Consider the following 15988-nt stretch of genomic DNA (forward strand, 5'->3'; position numbering starts at 1 on the left):
AGTGGAGATTTTTAAAACTGAGGGAACTTTAGATTCACCAGCTAAAGGGATTTATTTTGTAACTTTCTATGCAGAGTAGTGTCAACCTCGAAACCAATGATAGCAGTCAGCGAAAAGTAGTATATCACAATTGCAAGACAAACCGGTGGAATATATATTTCATGGGTGCATTCTTAGCGTTATGATGACTACATGAAATTTATTTTGAAATTCTAAATGAAACATGAGCTATAAAGCAAAAGTAACATATTGCAGACAGGTTAACAGCTGGTGCAGATGTAATTTGACATAAACTGTTTGCTAGGTATTGTTGAAGTTTTGACTGTAGAATGCCATAAATATTACCAAGTAAAATGTAACCTCTCTCCTGCCAGGCTAAATGCTGCCGGTCTGTACACCAGGTGTTAAGGTTTATCTCCCTCAAAGCACATGTCAATATGACCTTCTTTCTTCAGGGTGTGGGCAAATGAAGTGGAACCAATTTACTAAGAACAAAAATCTTCTACAAAACGATTAAGAGTTGGTTTATTATTTTGTGTCTCAAATTAAAAACCAAATCAGAAACGACAGTAATAACAAGAAGAAAAAAAAACTTTTTTTTTTTTACTGCTTTTATTAAAATGTACTCAACTCGAAATATTCTGGAGTACTTCCATATTTATAATTGGACTGCAGAAAGAGCAGCAGGCTGGGGACTACCTGACGTGAGGTTGGATAAGAACAGACACCACGTGACTGCAGCAGTTTATGTCTGGATGCACGGCAGGGTCTGGCAGTCTCGCTCCCTGGCGAGGAGGACGCACACACGCACCGGACGGCCAGAAATAGACGCCATTCATACGATCAGAGGCAGCTTAGTAAGCCACATGATACGCAGTTAACTTGGTCAACTTCAGCACAACTGATCGACTTATCATCCCTCCGTGTCAGTATAAACGTTATGCCCAGTTTAATGTATCAAAATTCACAAATGCGCACCGACCAGTCCGCCCGGATCTCCCCTCCCTTTCCCTCCAGCACTTGCCTTTTTCAGTCAAATGAGGATGTTTTCTTTTTCACTGCACCACACCTAAACCGTCAATACCAAGAAAATAATAAATTGAAATAAAAAAATAAAATAAATCACACAACAAGTCTTGGCTATACGATGCGTCATGCTGAAAGATGAGCAAAGTACGGCGTATCTCAACTTGCATGAATGAGAGTGACGGCGTGAAAGCACTCTGACAGCAGCCGACTCACAGCCTCCAGTGCGTCTTTCTGTCTCGCCTGTGCGGCGCTCTCTCCTGCATCCTTCACAAGTGTATCACTTTGTCAAGCCCAGTGCGAGGCATCCTCCTTTTACAAATAACGGTCCTAGATATCCCCAGACAGCCCGTACTGCGACATATTTTTTTTTTTTTTTTTTTTTTTTTAGTTTTGGACCCGTTGATGTCACTTCCTGCACGGCTGATAGCCTATGCAAACGTGCCCGGGGACGCGGGCGGGTTGCTGGGGGGGGGGGGGGGGGGGGAGGAGTGGGGTTGGGGGGGGGGGGGGCGTCGCAGGGAATTTTCGAGGTCACCCGGCAGGCGAGTTCACAAGGTCACGCAGGAGCGAGGTTTCCAGCAGCAGAAAGTAAGGGGGAAAAGAGAGAATGTCAAATGACAATCGCCCCATCTGGTTAATTCCTGTTGCGCCCTATACTGATTTATATAAGCGTCACAGCGTCATCATTCTATCCCCCTGTGATGCGCCTGCGAGTTTGATATCCTGGTGCGCAGAGCGCATTTATGGCCACGATTATGCAACACTGAGACGGCGTGGTCAGGCTTTTCTAGGCAAATATTGGGTTTACGACATGTGAAATTGGCTCTTTTGGCAGACGTCCTAAAAAGCCGGTCTTTCACATTTTCATGGGACACCTGTTGATATCATACTAAAGTAGTATTTAAAAAAAAATCTACGCACCCATTTAATGAAGTTTTCTTTTTTTAAATTTTATGTTATGTTTTCACTGTGAAGTTTTTAAAATGGAAATAAATCACGGTCTGGATGATGTCTGCTTAAAAAAACAGTTGAAAGAGCCATAATGACTGGCTGTGTTTGTAAAATATTGTGAGGGACTGGTCGCTCCCGTGGTGGTCGGAGCACTGGGGATATCTTTCCGATGGGTGATGGAAGTTGAACATGGGGTTGACTCCTGCCAACAACACTATCCTCTTTCTTCACACACGTCTTTCCACTTTTACCTTTGAACCCGGCCCTAGCAGCCTATCTGTGATCCAGGGACTCCTCCTATCCCTGCTCCCTAGAAGGCCCCTGTGATAGATGACCATCAGCATGCCAATAGAGCACAATATTTCAATTTCCTGCCCAGAAAGAGGAATTTAGGGGTTGTGTGAAGTTCAGAGGCACAGTGTGGTGCCTCCAGCTCACATTTAGCCCCAGTGTTGTGCTGAAGACCAGAGACCCAAAGATTTAGCTAAAAACATTCCAGGTCCTCTCTAAACATTCCCTGCTGCCATCATGGTGCCTGATAGACAGCAGTGAAGAGGTTGCTGGCAAGAGGCATTTTAATCACACACATACACGTTTGTGAGTGTATATACAACCCCACATATGTATATATATAACCCCACAGATATATATATATTACACTGTATATCTATATATATAGCTATACATATCAGTTGTTTGTTTTGTTATCTATTTAATTCTACATTCATATGGTTAAATTTCATTAAACATTTGTGACAACCCTACATGTTCCTTATGAAATATTGTTATATACATTTAACTAGAAATAATTCTACCATATATTGCCAAGGGCAGGCTGGATTAACTGTAACTCTTGAGGCTTTGCATTGTAGTATTGTAGTTTCTAGGCCCTTTTAGATTTACCCTCTCACTTAAATCACATCACCATCATCAGATCATTTTGCTCTTAGACCACATTTTTTTGCTAGAATCATCTTGAATAATGTTTTGTACTTTGGGTAAAGCAGACAACATATTATTATTGCAATTTAAAGGTATGAAAGGCCATTTTGTTTATTCTCAACATGCGTGAATTGAACGTTGCTCTCCTCGCTTCCATCAAATTATTTGAGTTTCTGCCCTGTCTTTGGTTGTCAATGAGAGAAAACTCTAGAAACTAGACAATTCTGTTTTAAATTGTAATTCTTTTTTATATAGGTTCCTGTAATTTATATTATTCAAAAAGAATGTACACAGTCTGTTGACAAGCATAATGAGACTGTTCTTAGCTTTGCGAAATGGATCGGCTCACCATATATACTATAGTGAATCAAATAAACAGGATTATGTACATTTTATCAGTGGTTGAGTGGGGGATACGCCGCTTGTGCACAAATATACAGTAGATGTAAAATGTGCAGTGTAGTAATTTCCGATTGGATGAGAATCTCATGTGGCTCTGTTGTGAAGGCCAGTGATTGGCTACAACAGTTGGAGCATGGTGGCAGCTGGAGAAAGCTAAGAGGCAGGCAGTGCAACCTAGTGGTGGAAGGGGAGTGCATAGTTCAGAAATTAGTATGTTCAAATAAATACAAGTGTCAACACATACACACACACACCTCACATCCGCCCAATAAATACTCCAGTCACACAACAAGACACTTGGAATCAAATACACATGCTTTGTTGATTTGCTGAATGGAAATTTATCTCCCTGAAACACATGGTCTTAACCTCTAACCCACCTATTTGATACATGCCATGGACTTCCAAGGATAAAAATAACATATAATTCCTAACAGACCCACATATTTGACAGAATGCTCACTAACCAGGTTTGCACGCCTTCCTTATGTCAGCTCATCATCCAAGTCCCTCCACATTTTACAATTACACTACACACACACACGCACACAAACACACATAAAAACAACTCCTAAATCCTACCAGCCAAGACTTGCTCCAGGACTTAATGGTAATGGAGAGCTCTATGATAGCCCAGCATGCAAAAGAGGTGCATCCTTTTGGTTTTGCAATGGAGTAATAGGATAATACAACTAGAACAGCCAAGAAGGGGTGTCCACCTTGTTCCACTCTCCATTAAAGCAGCCAACACTCAGCTTAGTTATGTTTAGAGATCATCAAAGTAGGATCACAATTCCCTGACCCCCCAAAAAAAGAGAGATTACGACACCCTTCCAGATGTGTTCCACAGGAGATTCAGTAGGCATAAAGGTTGATAAATTTTGAGAGTGCAACATAGACAAGTGGAATCCCAAAAGCAGGCTTTAGCGGGGGCCCAGCTCCATCAGAGCCACGGCCCATTTTGCCTTGAAGGGGATTAATAATGAATTAAGGCACTCCCACCCCCCTTCAAAAAAGATATTCACGCATGCTAATGCATCCATTATTTATAGTGTGCACAGAAGCAAGCTAGCAGTGGCCACATGCAAGTGGGAGGGATGTAATGATGAAGTGTGGTGGGGTCCCCCCACCCCCAAGTAATGCTCCAAGCCTCTGGAAGCAACATCCACCCATTGTCGGAGGCTGGCTGGAGCTTGGTGATGGGGAATGGATATGGACAAGGAGGTGGGGGCTGAGGGGGCCTCGCTGCCAGACAGGCTGCTCGTGCATCAGGAGAGGGCCGCCAAGTGTTGTGGGGGGAGGGGTGGATTAAACAAATAAATACATGATAAGAAATAATCATGCCAGGGAGGGAGTGCGCGATGGAGACAAAGAGGCTAAAAGGGATGATGTGTGTGGGATGGGGCAGGGGGGGTTAGTAACCCTAAGACAGGAGGATTTACTGTCTGGACAGAGCAATTCTTTAACAAACACCGAACAACTTTTTTGGCCCTCAATTTTATTTTTTTTAGGCAGACATGATACTGCTAAGGATCCTTACTTATAAATGAATTCAATTGTATCGGGATTATCTTCTGAAGCTGAGGTAGCTCTTTTTAACATTTTTTTTCTAAGTCTACCAAGTATTATTAGGCAGTGGTGAATGATACTGGAATAAAGTACTATAGTCATAGAATAAAAGTGAGAACGTAGCACTGATTAATAAATCCAATAAAATTGTATTAAGGGGGGAGATTTAGGAAGAATTGAGGAGGGCTGCAGCCTTTTCATGTGCACAGCATGCAATGTATGTGATGATGCAGTACAGAAAGGCGCCAGGGCGAGTAGCATGATAAGATAAAGAGAAAGCATGCGCTAGATGAGTTTTCTACCCAAGTGATCCCCATATTAGCATAGATACCGAGTCATCAACATGGTGACACCAAGGCAATGACACCCCGTCTCATCTCCATAGATATCACTGGGGCCATGCAAACACATCTCACATTAGGCTTATCTTTGCTATATCTCAGATGAATTCCATTCTACTATTATGCTGTCAATCTACTCTTGGCAATGTCTGCAAAATATTGTCCTAGATACTAAATACATTGAGGAGATATGGAAAGAAATTCTTAAAATATATGTTGTCAAAGTACTTTTTTGAATATTGCAAAGTCTAAATCATTAAAAATTCTAGATTTATAGATAATCTTGGAGAAGCAACCTTAAGTTCATTGTGTAGGTCTTCTTGCCTGCATAATACACATCTGCTCGAGATGCAGGAGATCAGAGTAAGAGATTATCAGTGTGGCTTTAGCAAACCCAGATTGTTCCCCACATCAAACTGCGGGCCTGCCATTATAGCCATGACAGGCTCGTGAAGCAAACCCCCACTAGGAAGTATTTATGAATGGTTGTACCATAAACAGTTCAAATATTGTTTCTGTATGATTCAGGACAGACCCTCATTAATGCAGCATGTTTTGCAACAAGTAGCACCGTAGGCAAGACCTCCCAGAAAGGAGAATCTGCATTTTGCAAACATTAAAACCTTTGTTCTCCCAACAATTGCAAGGTGAGGCAATTTAGTGTTTTGTTTTTTTAGTACCTAAACCTCAACCACACACAGGAAAAAACCATAAACATTGGAATGATGTCAAAACAACTTTGTAAGGTTTGACGGTTTCAATTTTCCACTGCTTAAGTAAAAATTGCTCTTGCAACATTTCCTGCACCCCTTGTGTTTTTTTATGACAAATACAACAGCTTAATTATACATGCGGCCACTGCTATAAAAGCAGAACCATTAACTACCATCTTGTTAACACAGAAGCGTTGTCTTGAAAGTGCTGGAGTCGCATTTTAAAAACATTTCACTCAGCTCTCATCTGGTGTGGCATATTAGTACCGTTATAGGAAATAAATAGTTGGACATGGCGATGTTCAGGCCTGTAGGCCCCATGCCTTAATATTTGCATCGAATGGGACTCCGACACTTCCACCGACTTTTGTTTTTATTCTATAGCGGCACAAGAGATGCCCTCTTGTGTCCCTGACCTGCCTCGGCGTGTCTGATGAGGAAACGTTGAACTCTAAATAAATGTTAACTTCCAAACCCTTCCGAAAGAGGCTTTAGTTAGCTTTCACTGGTGTTCTGGATTTATGTTACTAACCAAACACACTCCAGCTGCACAGAAATCACTCCAAATGAGACTTGATGGAAGCAGAAGGGGTTCAGGCACCCCTCAATGTATCAAAACATCCAGAAAAAAAGGGGATGCTAGTGATGTTATTACTTGCTTAACAGGTCATTATTCACCCTTGGATAGTGTGTATCTGGAAAAGTCATAAAAAAGAATGTCACATTCAGTCATACACACCGCACAACAACAGCAAAATTTGTCCTCTGCATCAGACCCATCATGGTAAACCATTAGCAGTGAGCAGCCACCTCACCCAGGAGGAAGTTAGGTTAGGAGTTCAGTGTCTTTGCTCAACCGCACTTTGACCGGCTAGGAGGAACTTGGGATGAAACTTTTGGTCCCACCTGAGGCACAGTGCACTGATAACCTTGGCGCAACGGATAAAACTCATCCATTTTCTCAAGAACTGAAATCAGTCCTTTTCAAGTGTTTTATCCTCACTTGCACTCCTCTTATGCTGTATTTTCAGCTTAATGTGAAGTCAAGTATATGGGCATAGAATGCATCAATGGCAAGCGATAGAATGTAAAACCCACAGAACACCTCCCTAAAGGCAAGCCTATCGAGAAGTATTCACCAAGAGATGTATAGCCCTATGTTAAGCAAATGGGCAGAGAAATGGTGACCTACTGAATCCGTTACTTGTCCTCCTATGTCCATTGTCTTAAGGCTACCCTTATGTGCCCAGTGTGTCTTTTAAAGACATGGTGAGAGAAAAGAGTTCTTTGCCTTGGAATGAGCTAACTTAATTATCATAGAAACTGGCAGTTCTCTTTAACATGTCAATGGTACTTGGCCTGCATGCATAATTTTGCTGTGTTATTGTGGTGGCCTCTGAGATTCTCGCTGACAAAACACCCAAACCACAGGCACGGGGCCTATTGTTATGGGTGCATCCATCTGGATCAAGGCCATTAGAGGATATTTGCACTTCCTCTGTGGCTCCTGGCTCTTTTTGACATGCGGCAGAAGGACCAGGCATCACCCAACAGTACAGGGCCAATTGAGGTGCAGATTGACCAGAGGGACAGTAAAGAAGGGTAGCCAGAAGGGCAGTGCTTCTGTCAAATCCAGTGATGGACACCCACTTGGGGGCTGGGAGCCTGTGGGTTCTGAGGACCTACAGCAATTGGTGAGGCAGGCGCCCTCATTTTTTTTCTTTTGTCCTCAGGGATGTTGGTGGGTGTATCAGAATGTCAGAGGCTCTTGGCTAAAGCACACTTCTGATGTCAACTGTCCATGATGTAGAATAGCCCTTTCCAGCCCACACGTACCCCTTCAAGTACAGATATGTAGGTGTCGGTAACACAACACTGCTCTGAACTTTTGAAACAAAGTAGACCTTGCGATAGTCTTTCTCTTGTTCAACTTCAGAGCAAGAATATGTACCATAAACTGGCTGCAAATGCTACAGCTGGAGCTTGCATTTAGCCCAGACTGCAAACAATCTATCCATCGTTTAATAAACCGTGACATGTTAAGTTTTACAAGCATGCCGATAAGATAAACAGAGAAGCCTGATTTTGTTAACGCTTATCATTTACACGATATGCTATTCCTTGAATGCTTCCAAATGTGCGCATGTATATATACATGGTAGACAGACCTTTACCAACAGCAGTCCCTCAGCAAATTAGCTCGCTGCATACGAAACTCTTAGATAAATCAAATAGAACAAATTCATCGCTAATGTAGAAACACGTTGGCTGTCAGTCCAGACCTGCTCACATGTAACATATATGTTTTTCAGTGCATGCACAGCGACATGCTACTGTGTTGGAATGCTGACAGCACAGAGATATGAATCTTGATTTGATTAAAAGTGGAAGTTGAGGGTTTCAATGCTGTAGCTGATATCTGTTTTGGTGGGTGGGCAAAGGAAATATTGCCAAGCGGGTGAGGTGGAAGGAAAGGTGCAGAGTGTGACAGCAAGGGGGGTTACCTGTAGCCCTGGCTCCAACTGGGAATGATTTGGAACAGGCTGCTCCCAGTGTGTTCATTAGGTTGTGATTGGAGTGAGCACAGGTGGGGAGGGTCTGCCCAGCCTTATACTGAATAGTCCTGATTGTGCCCAGCATAAAACGCCATCTGTTTCAATGAGGGAAAGAGGGATACGGAGGGAGAGAAAAAGAGAGAGAGAGAAAGAGAGGCTGAAGGGTAGAAGGCAGCATTGGTGAAAAGTTGTTTTTTCTGCTGTCTGGACAATTTCAATGTTGCGAAATAGCAAGGAAAAACACATAAAGGGACAAAAAGTTATCGATATTTACTTTGGTAAGCCTCTTGAATGTCCTAAATTCATTTTATATGTTTTTTTTTTATTTTAAGATAGACCATTAAAGTCAAGACAAAATTACACATATGTCCAATGTAAATTAATGACCAGGTGTTGAAATTATTGCCTACCAAAAACCACCTGAAACAGGCCAAATGTACCTCATACTAGAGAAGAGGAGAACAGCACCGATTTCCAGTATAAATGGCAGGGTTCGGTCTTGCATCTATAAGCAGACAGCTGAAGATACAAGGGGATTGGAGATGGGGCAGCAGAGTTTATTTATGGACTCCCTGCTTCAAAGGAGGGATGTTTTTGGTTAATCCTGTACTCATACCAAAAGCAGACATACAAATGTTAATCTAATGTTCTCTTTAGCATTACATTACCCTAAATCACATTCATTGGTCTCAAAAAAAAAAAACCTCAGACTTTTTTTTTTCTTTAATCAGCTTCTCTTTTTCTAATTCTTTTTTTTCCTCCCATTGCAGGGCCCTGGGAAGTAAAAGAGAAGGCCCCTGTTTGCTGCTAGACATTTGAAGCGTCTTTATCGGGCTTGGCAGCGTGGTCCTGCGTTTTCAAGCTTCATCATGATTTTCATCCTTTGTGCCGTCCAAGGTGTGTCCAATGCACTTGAGCTTTGTGTGAGGAGGGAGACGACACATCATATTCTGTCTTCTGTCCTGAGCTGGGGAACAGGGGGATTGGAGGGGGGGGGGTCTACAACAGAGGGGGACAAAAAGCAAACTTATAGAGGGGTGAAGATCTTCAAAGCCCCAATGCACAAAGGCTTATAAAGCTTTACTTCATGCAGAGTTGTGCCAGATGTAATTGCGGGGTTCCTAGAGATAGAGAATCACATGCAATATTTAGCTCCGCCCAGGACATCATGAAAGTGCCTTGGCTAAGAAGCCTCAACTGCATGGGTTTGGGGCTGAGGGGGTGCTGAAAAGTTAGCTTTACTTTGATGCCAATAAACAAGTGAGTAAATAAGTTATCTTAAAGCCGCTGGTAGCAAGACGGGGTTTGCAACCACAGAAAGGGTAATTTCATGCATGAAGGTTGATAAGTACAGGCAGACTGAACAAAGCGCCAAGTGACACCCCTTCGCCCCACAACCCCATTTTTGTTCCTTCATCAAGTCTATCTTCTCTTCAAATCTAATATCTGCATTCAATAGAAAATCATGTTGATTTGTTGTTCATAGGCCCAGAGGTCGGAGAGCAGAATGCATTGCAGGTAGAGGTAGGCTGGGGTTTTCCTGATCAGCCTGACTTGTCCTCATCTGTTTCCTGTGGCTTCCTGCTGTGATGGGACGGGTGTTGAGTGTGCATTGTTAAATATGTTCCAAGGCAAAAACCCTTCCACTGTCAGGTATTTACACAGCCTCGTCTTCTTGTCAGTGTATGTGTGGGTGTGTGTGTGTGTGCGTGTGCTTGTGCTTCTCTGTTTGTTTAACAGACAGTGAACGGTGCTGGGTGTGGAGGAAAGGGTGGTGCCATCATTTTAGGTCTACAGATGGAGTTCCCACCGGAGGGACACGCCCCGGTGTTTTCCAAGACAGAGATGAAGGAAAAACATGGCGGTAGACTCATCTATGCATCTTAAAGGTTCAAGGCGGTCTTAAACATCCAAAGAACGATAAGTTATTATTGTGTCTTCATGTATTATGTCCAAAGGCCTCCTGCTAGGGCTTTGGAAACTAGGGTTTCTGTATCCACAAGGTCAAGGCGCAGATGTCTTGCACAGATTTCCTTTGCAGATTTTCCTTAAGGCACAACTGAGCAATCTAAATCACTGAGTTATTCAACAAGGCGCCAATATATGAGAACTATAACAGCATATGAATGAAATTTGGTGACTATCTCTGCAATTGGTTTGCTCAAGGAGTTTAGATTTGTTTTATGGACGTCTTTGTAGGCACAATGGATAAGAACTTAATTTCACTTTACATCTTCAAAGCATTAAAAAGGCCTGTGTTTGTTCAATACCAGAAAAATTACAATGGCAATTTGTAGCCGAATGAAACCTTGGCCGTGATTGGAGTAGAAATGAGGAGTCGTGCATATCCCAGTGATATTAAACAGCACCTGGGAAATTAAGAGCGCCAGCATCTCACGCAATACTTCTTTGCATATTTATTGTAACTTGTGAGAAATTGAAAAAGTAAAATCTATGTTGCTTGACGAAAGGAATTTTTTTGATGTGGCAGCCAAAGTTTAATTGATTATTCTTAGTTAATTAATATTTGTATGAGTTCTTAATAATTGAAATAATAAGAGATAAAAGATTGAAATAGTAAAAGATAGCATTTCATGCAATGATGTGCAGTAAGCTAATTCCAGATATGGCGTGTTTCCACACTGTGGAATTTTTTGGACATTTTGTAACCTGATACCTAGCATATTGCACTATGAGAAATTGGTTCGGATAACATTACGGGTAAAATTGAGAGCAGTTTAATGCAATACTTTGACGAATGGTATATACATATGGATCTTACACGGGCGCATGTGGACAAAGAGATATTTTGTGCTCACTCACAACTGCAGCAAAAAAAGTTTGAGCTACCTGTAAAGCAGTCAAAATATCTTCACATGTAAACACCATTCTCAGGTCATACAATAGAGCACACGGGCCAAGGAGCAGGTGTCAGGGGTCAGAGTATCCCAAGGGTACCTTGAGTCTCATCCCGAAACCTCTTCCATTTTTCAAAGCCCTCCCGCAGCCAGGCCCCTCATCAGAGAGTGCCCCCAATGGCCCCTTCCACATGTGCACTGGCCAAGACTTCTGCCCCCTGTACGTGAAGAGCAGACTCAGTCTGTCTAAAACTGGCCCACGACCTGGTAGGGGGAGCGGTAATGATGCTTGGGGGATAGAAACACATACTGGGGGCAGATTTCACTTTCGTCATATTTCACAAAGGCTTTTCACACATTCTTACTGGACTCAAAGAGTAGCTAGTAAAGGTTTCACCCCTTGAGAGGTAATTACTCATAACCTACATGGCCTTGTTAGCTTGGGTTCATATTCAATGTATCTCAAATGCAAAATATTCTACCACCTTACAGCTAACCAGGTTTTCTCAGATGAAGCCACAAAAAAACAACTTCTCAGTTCATTTTGAGTGAAAGATTGATCATTTCCTTCCATTCAATTTTAACAATAGGCACATTTTTTAAAAATTGGAATAGAATTTATATGAGCCCTGTACTAATGTATGAGAACTTGTTAAAACTACTGAAGCAACAAACCAATCTCCTTTTTGCCCATCAATATAATCTTTCCTCAACACTACATGTGTATTACAACATGGGCTTACATGGGGAAAGAAACTCCGAGGCACACCACGTTGCACGACAAGGCAGAGAGAAATTAAGGTGATCTATCTCTCAGCAGATTAGACTTTATCCAAGATGAAGGTTTAAATACAAACGAGTGTAGATCAGTCAAACAAGCTAAACGGATGAGAATTAAGATGTTGCAGCACAGAATGAGGCAGTTATGCATACATAACATGTTGAGGCTGGGACCCCCTACTGGGGGAAGGCACGACAAAGCCTCTCTAACAGCAATACCTCTGGGACAGCTAATGATTAATTAGCTTGTGTCATTAAGTGAGGCAAATGTCACCCGAGCTTCCTGGGGAAGCTGTCACACCATGTGTAGGCTACTCACAAGTTTCCCCCTCAGGTGCTGGTGTAGAGGGGTAAGGATGGGGGGGGCTGGAGTTGAACTGTTAATAGTTACATCCTGACATCTAGTGGTCCAATACAAAACTACAATAGTTTCAAGTTGCAATGATAAAATCATTCTTTCCACAAAGGTTGTTTCAGTTGAGCAATGCATCTGATTCATAAAATAGGAACTTACGACCCACTTACCCCCAACCATTGGAACAGAAGGCCTGCAAAAAGGAGGTTATCTGACTTTGTGATTAGCCACTGATCTCTGATGCCTGATCACTTAATTACATGAGGTGGCCTCTGACCTTTAAGTGTCATTTACCTCATTGACCATGCAGTGATGTCAAACTTAAGGAGCTAATTCTTCCTCTCTCTGAGGGAACATGCATTGGAAAAATAACACGTGTGGCAAGAAGCAACATTGTACAGATCACGTTTACAGAATTCTATATCTTATGTTAAAAAAACACATTGGATATAAAGTTGTTTGAATGTTAATTCAGACATGATAAATTTTTCTTACCAAAGATCCAAGATTCAAGTTGAGCGGTGAGACTTTCCCGTATAAGAAGGATAACTCTTATGGCAGATGTAGTCAAGTTAATTTACTCATGCCATTGCTGTAATATCTACATCTGATTTTTTCAATGTACACACACACATACATACACACACATACACACAATTTCTGTCGCTATCCATCCCAGGATACGTTATTCTGATTCTTGTGTGGGTCAGCACTGAAACCTGGCAAGTTACAAGAACTGACCAAGTATAAATGAGAAGGCCCTTCTCTTTACCAGGGAGTGGCAGCACATCATGAAGAGGCTTAACACACGCACACACAAACCTCATATCCGTGTTTATTCATAGCCACAAGCATGCGCACACGCACAAAGTCACACACACACAATCTGCCGCACCCTCACACAGACATACGCATACAAAAGCACACCTGTCAGGGCCTTTCCACTACGTGAGCAAAAGCAAAGAACTCTGCCCCCCCTCCTCTGTCTCTCTGTATGTGGTATCCCATGTCTGCTATATTAAAGCAAATCCATTCAAAGCCCACTTTCTCATCTGAAATAATGGCATAAGCTATTCTCACATTTAGGCAATCAAGGACACATGCAGTTTTTCTCTCCGCTTAATGAATGGAATCAGATCTGCCCCTGTGGCTGCAGTCTAATCTGCCTTTGAAGGTGTCTACAAAAAAAAAGCAAAAAAATAAAAAGTTTACACAGCTGTGCTTTGCAATATGCACAAATATATACAGGGTTTACTCTTATGTGTACAATCACTCGTGTGTAAACAGACATTATTTCAGCGTTAACTTTCGTACTTTAAGCAGGGGAGCAAAGCTTCACCAAAATCCTCCTGATTTTGCCAACCTTGTGATGTGTGACGTTCATTTGGAGGGTGATCTGCAGAATAGATAAACTGAATTAAAATGCACTTTGGTCAAGAGTACTCTCCCTTTTCCACTTTGCACCATAACGTGTTGTCCTAAAATAATTAGTTTTAGGCTTAGGTTGGTGGAGTGGCAAGATTCTAAATGGTCAAAAGGAGGAATGGCCTGCCTTTGAATGGATGCTGGCCATCCAAAAACACTCTATTTCCATCTACTTCAGGTTTGTTGTCTTTTGAGACTATTATACCAATTGACCATTTGCTTTCATGCAGCTGTGCCCTGCTTAAAAAAAGCCTTTGTGCTCACACCATGAATATAGGGAATGTGTCAATGGCAGGTAGCCCTTATTGCAAGTTAATCTCCTGAAAGAGCCTCATAAATGTACTTTTAAATTCTCCCTGAGCTGCAGAGTGTTCATCATCAATCGAGCACTTCTCCCCTTTGTGGGGCTGATGAGTGTGGTGCACGCCCGATGACAATGACTGCCAAGTGTGACAAAGTAATCACCTTCTGGGGAAAACACAAGTAATTACTTGTAAACTGTTTGGGCTTTGAAGACAACTGTGCAATAAAATGAAAGGCTCCCTTTAGAAAGTGGTGCAGTGACGGTTGCTCTCAATCTGTTTGTTTACAAAGATTTCTCTTTGCAGTTGCCCACTGTCGCCTTGTTCTATCAAAAATGTGTGTTTGTGTGTGTCTGTGTGCATGTTTGTGTCATGTATGACAATTCATTTCTATTTCTAAATTTGTGTCCAGAGATGGAAGACTGACATTCGTCACAACTACATATGACTGTGAAAACAATTCCCTATTCTATATGACTCAAAAAAGCATATTCTTCAATGATACAGTAAATAACATTAAACTAGAAAACTTTACTTGATAAAAGTTTGCAATTTAAACACAGTCATTCCTTCTGTCACCACATGAGACTTCATAAGATTGAGTCTATTTTAAAACATTATGAGAGCAAGACCAGACAATAAGTCAGATATAAAAACAACACAAAAAGGGTTGTGACTGACTACTAACCCTCCACTGAAAACTATAATGATATGATTTATCTCAGAGAAATATGTCCCAGGAATTCCAGTCACATGATACCGACACAAAAAACTTGGTTTACTTTCAACTGGATGTCAAAATATTGCACCATATAGCTACTGACTTTTGGATTTGGCTTGCATTGAAGATTTAAGTCAGAATATGGTATCTTATCACTCCCTGAAAAAGAAAATTTTATCGTTTTCCAGCATTGCGCGGTCAGTTACATGCATGTATAATATTTTGGTTGTTCACGCTTTCCCATTCATACACATAAATGCATTCACTCAATCTAATGCACACAACGCAATTGGCCCTGTGTGAAATTGCTGTTGCTTATATTGTTAGAAATTAATTTCGAGTTAACTTGATGACCTGTGTTGAGAGTCACTCACAGAGATTTGTATTAATTTAATTTAATTTAATTTAATAAGTCAAAGGGCTAATAAAATAATATTATACTCAATTTCCTCTGGGATCAAGAAAGTATTTCTGATACTGATTCTGATTATACAAAGTAGAGACAAGGCTTTTAATCTGCATGATAGAAAACTACCTCAAACAATTGAGGAATATTATATATTATTGTGAGAGCGATCTGTTCCTTGAGATTATTTTCATCACTGTATAAACCAGGTATCTATTTGGAATATATTTAGTCAGGATAATATCAGACTGCACAGCCTTGTCATGCCTGAGTGAGGACTCCTAACTATTGTATATTATAAAACAAAAGAACAGAATAACAAAAATCTTATAAAAATGTCAACATTTAGATACAGTTAAGTAATATTTGAATTTATTGTGTTGTGACTATTGGAAAGGAAGATTTGAAGGAGTGGCTTACGAGTGAAGAAAACAATTTATATGTCCTCTCTACCCAACTAATTATCAATCCTGAGCATAAGCTCCTTTACTACATTACCATAAAAATTCAAAGTTTCTCTGAGTAGATAAAAATCCTGCAATACCTGCAAACCTATCAACGTATAATTTTCTATAACCTTATCGTCCATCCAGTTAAAGGCAACATTGCCCTTTGATTCGATTAGTTCTAGCTTTACCT

The 15988-nt window shown here is 41.2% G+C and overlaps 1 protein-coding gene and 1 pseudogene across 9 annotated transcripts in view; both read right to left on the reverse strand.

Moving 5' to 3' along the window:
• Nucleotides 1-15988, reverse strand: part of LOC147227795 (uncharacterized) — a 412630-nt pseudogene that overhangs the window by 140361 nt on the left and 256281 nt on the right.
• The window catches only part of LOC147227797 (uncharacterized), a 101438-nt gene that overhangs the window by 85322 nt on the left and 128 nt on the right, over nt 1-15988 (reverse strand). For 7 of the 9 annotated variants that reach the window (XR_015107007.1, XR_015107009.1, XR_015107010.1 and 4 more), the window contains exon 1: nt 1243-1381. The gene's annotated coding sequence lies outside the window, so the exon portion shown is untranslated. Of the gene's footprint in view, nt 1-1242; nt 1382-8451; nt 8598-12990; nt 13047-13146; nt 13247-15988 lie in introns of those variants that run through there. The other 2 variants (XM_086157942.1, XM_086157943.1) reach the window with 2 other exon arrangements.

Source organism: Fistularia commersonii, chromosome 13, assembly GCF_037954325.1.
Source record: "Fistularia commersonii isolate RoL2024-O1a breed Wild chromosome 13, RoL_Fcom_v1.0, whole genome shotgun sequence".
Classification (NCBI taxonomy): domain Eukaryota; kingdom Metazoa; phylum Chordata; class Actinopteri; order Syngnathiformes; family Fistulariidae; genus Fistularia; species Fistularia commersonii.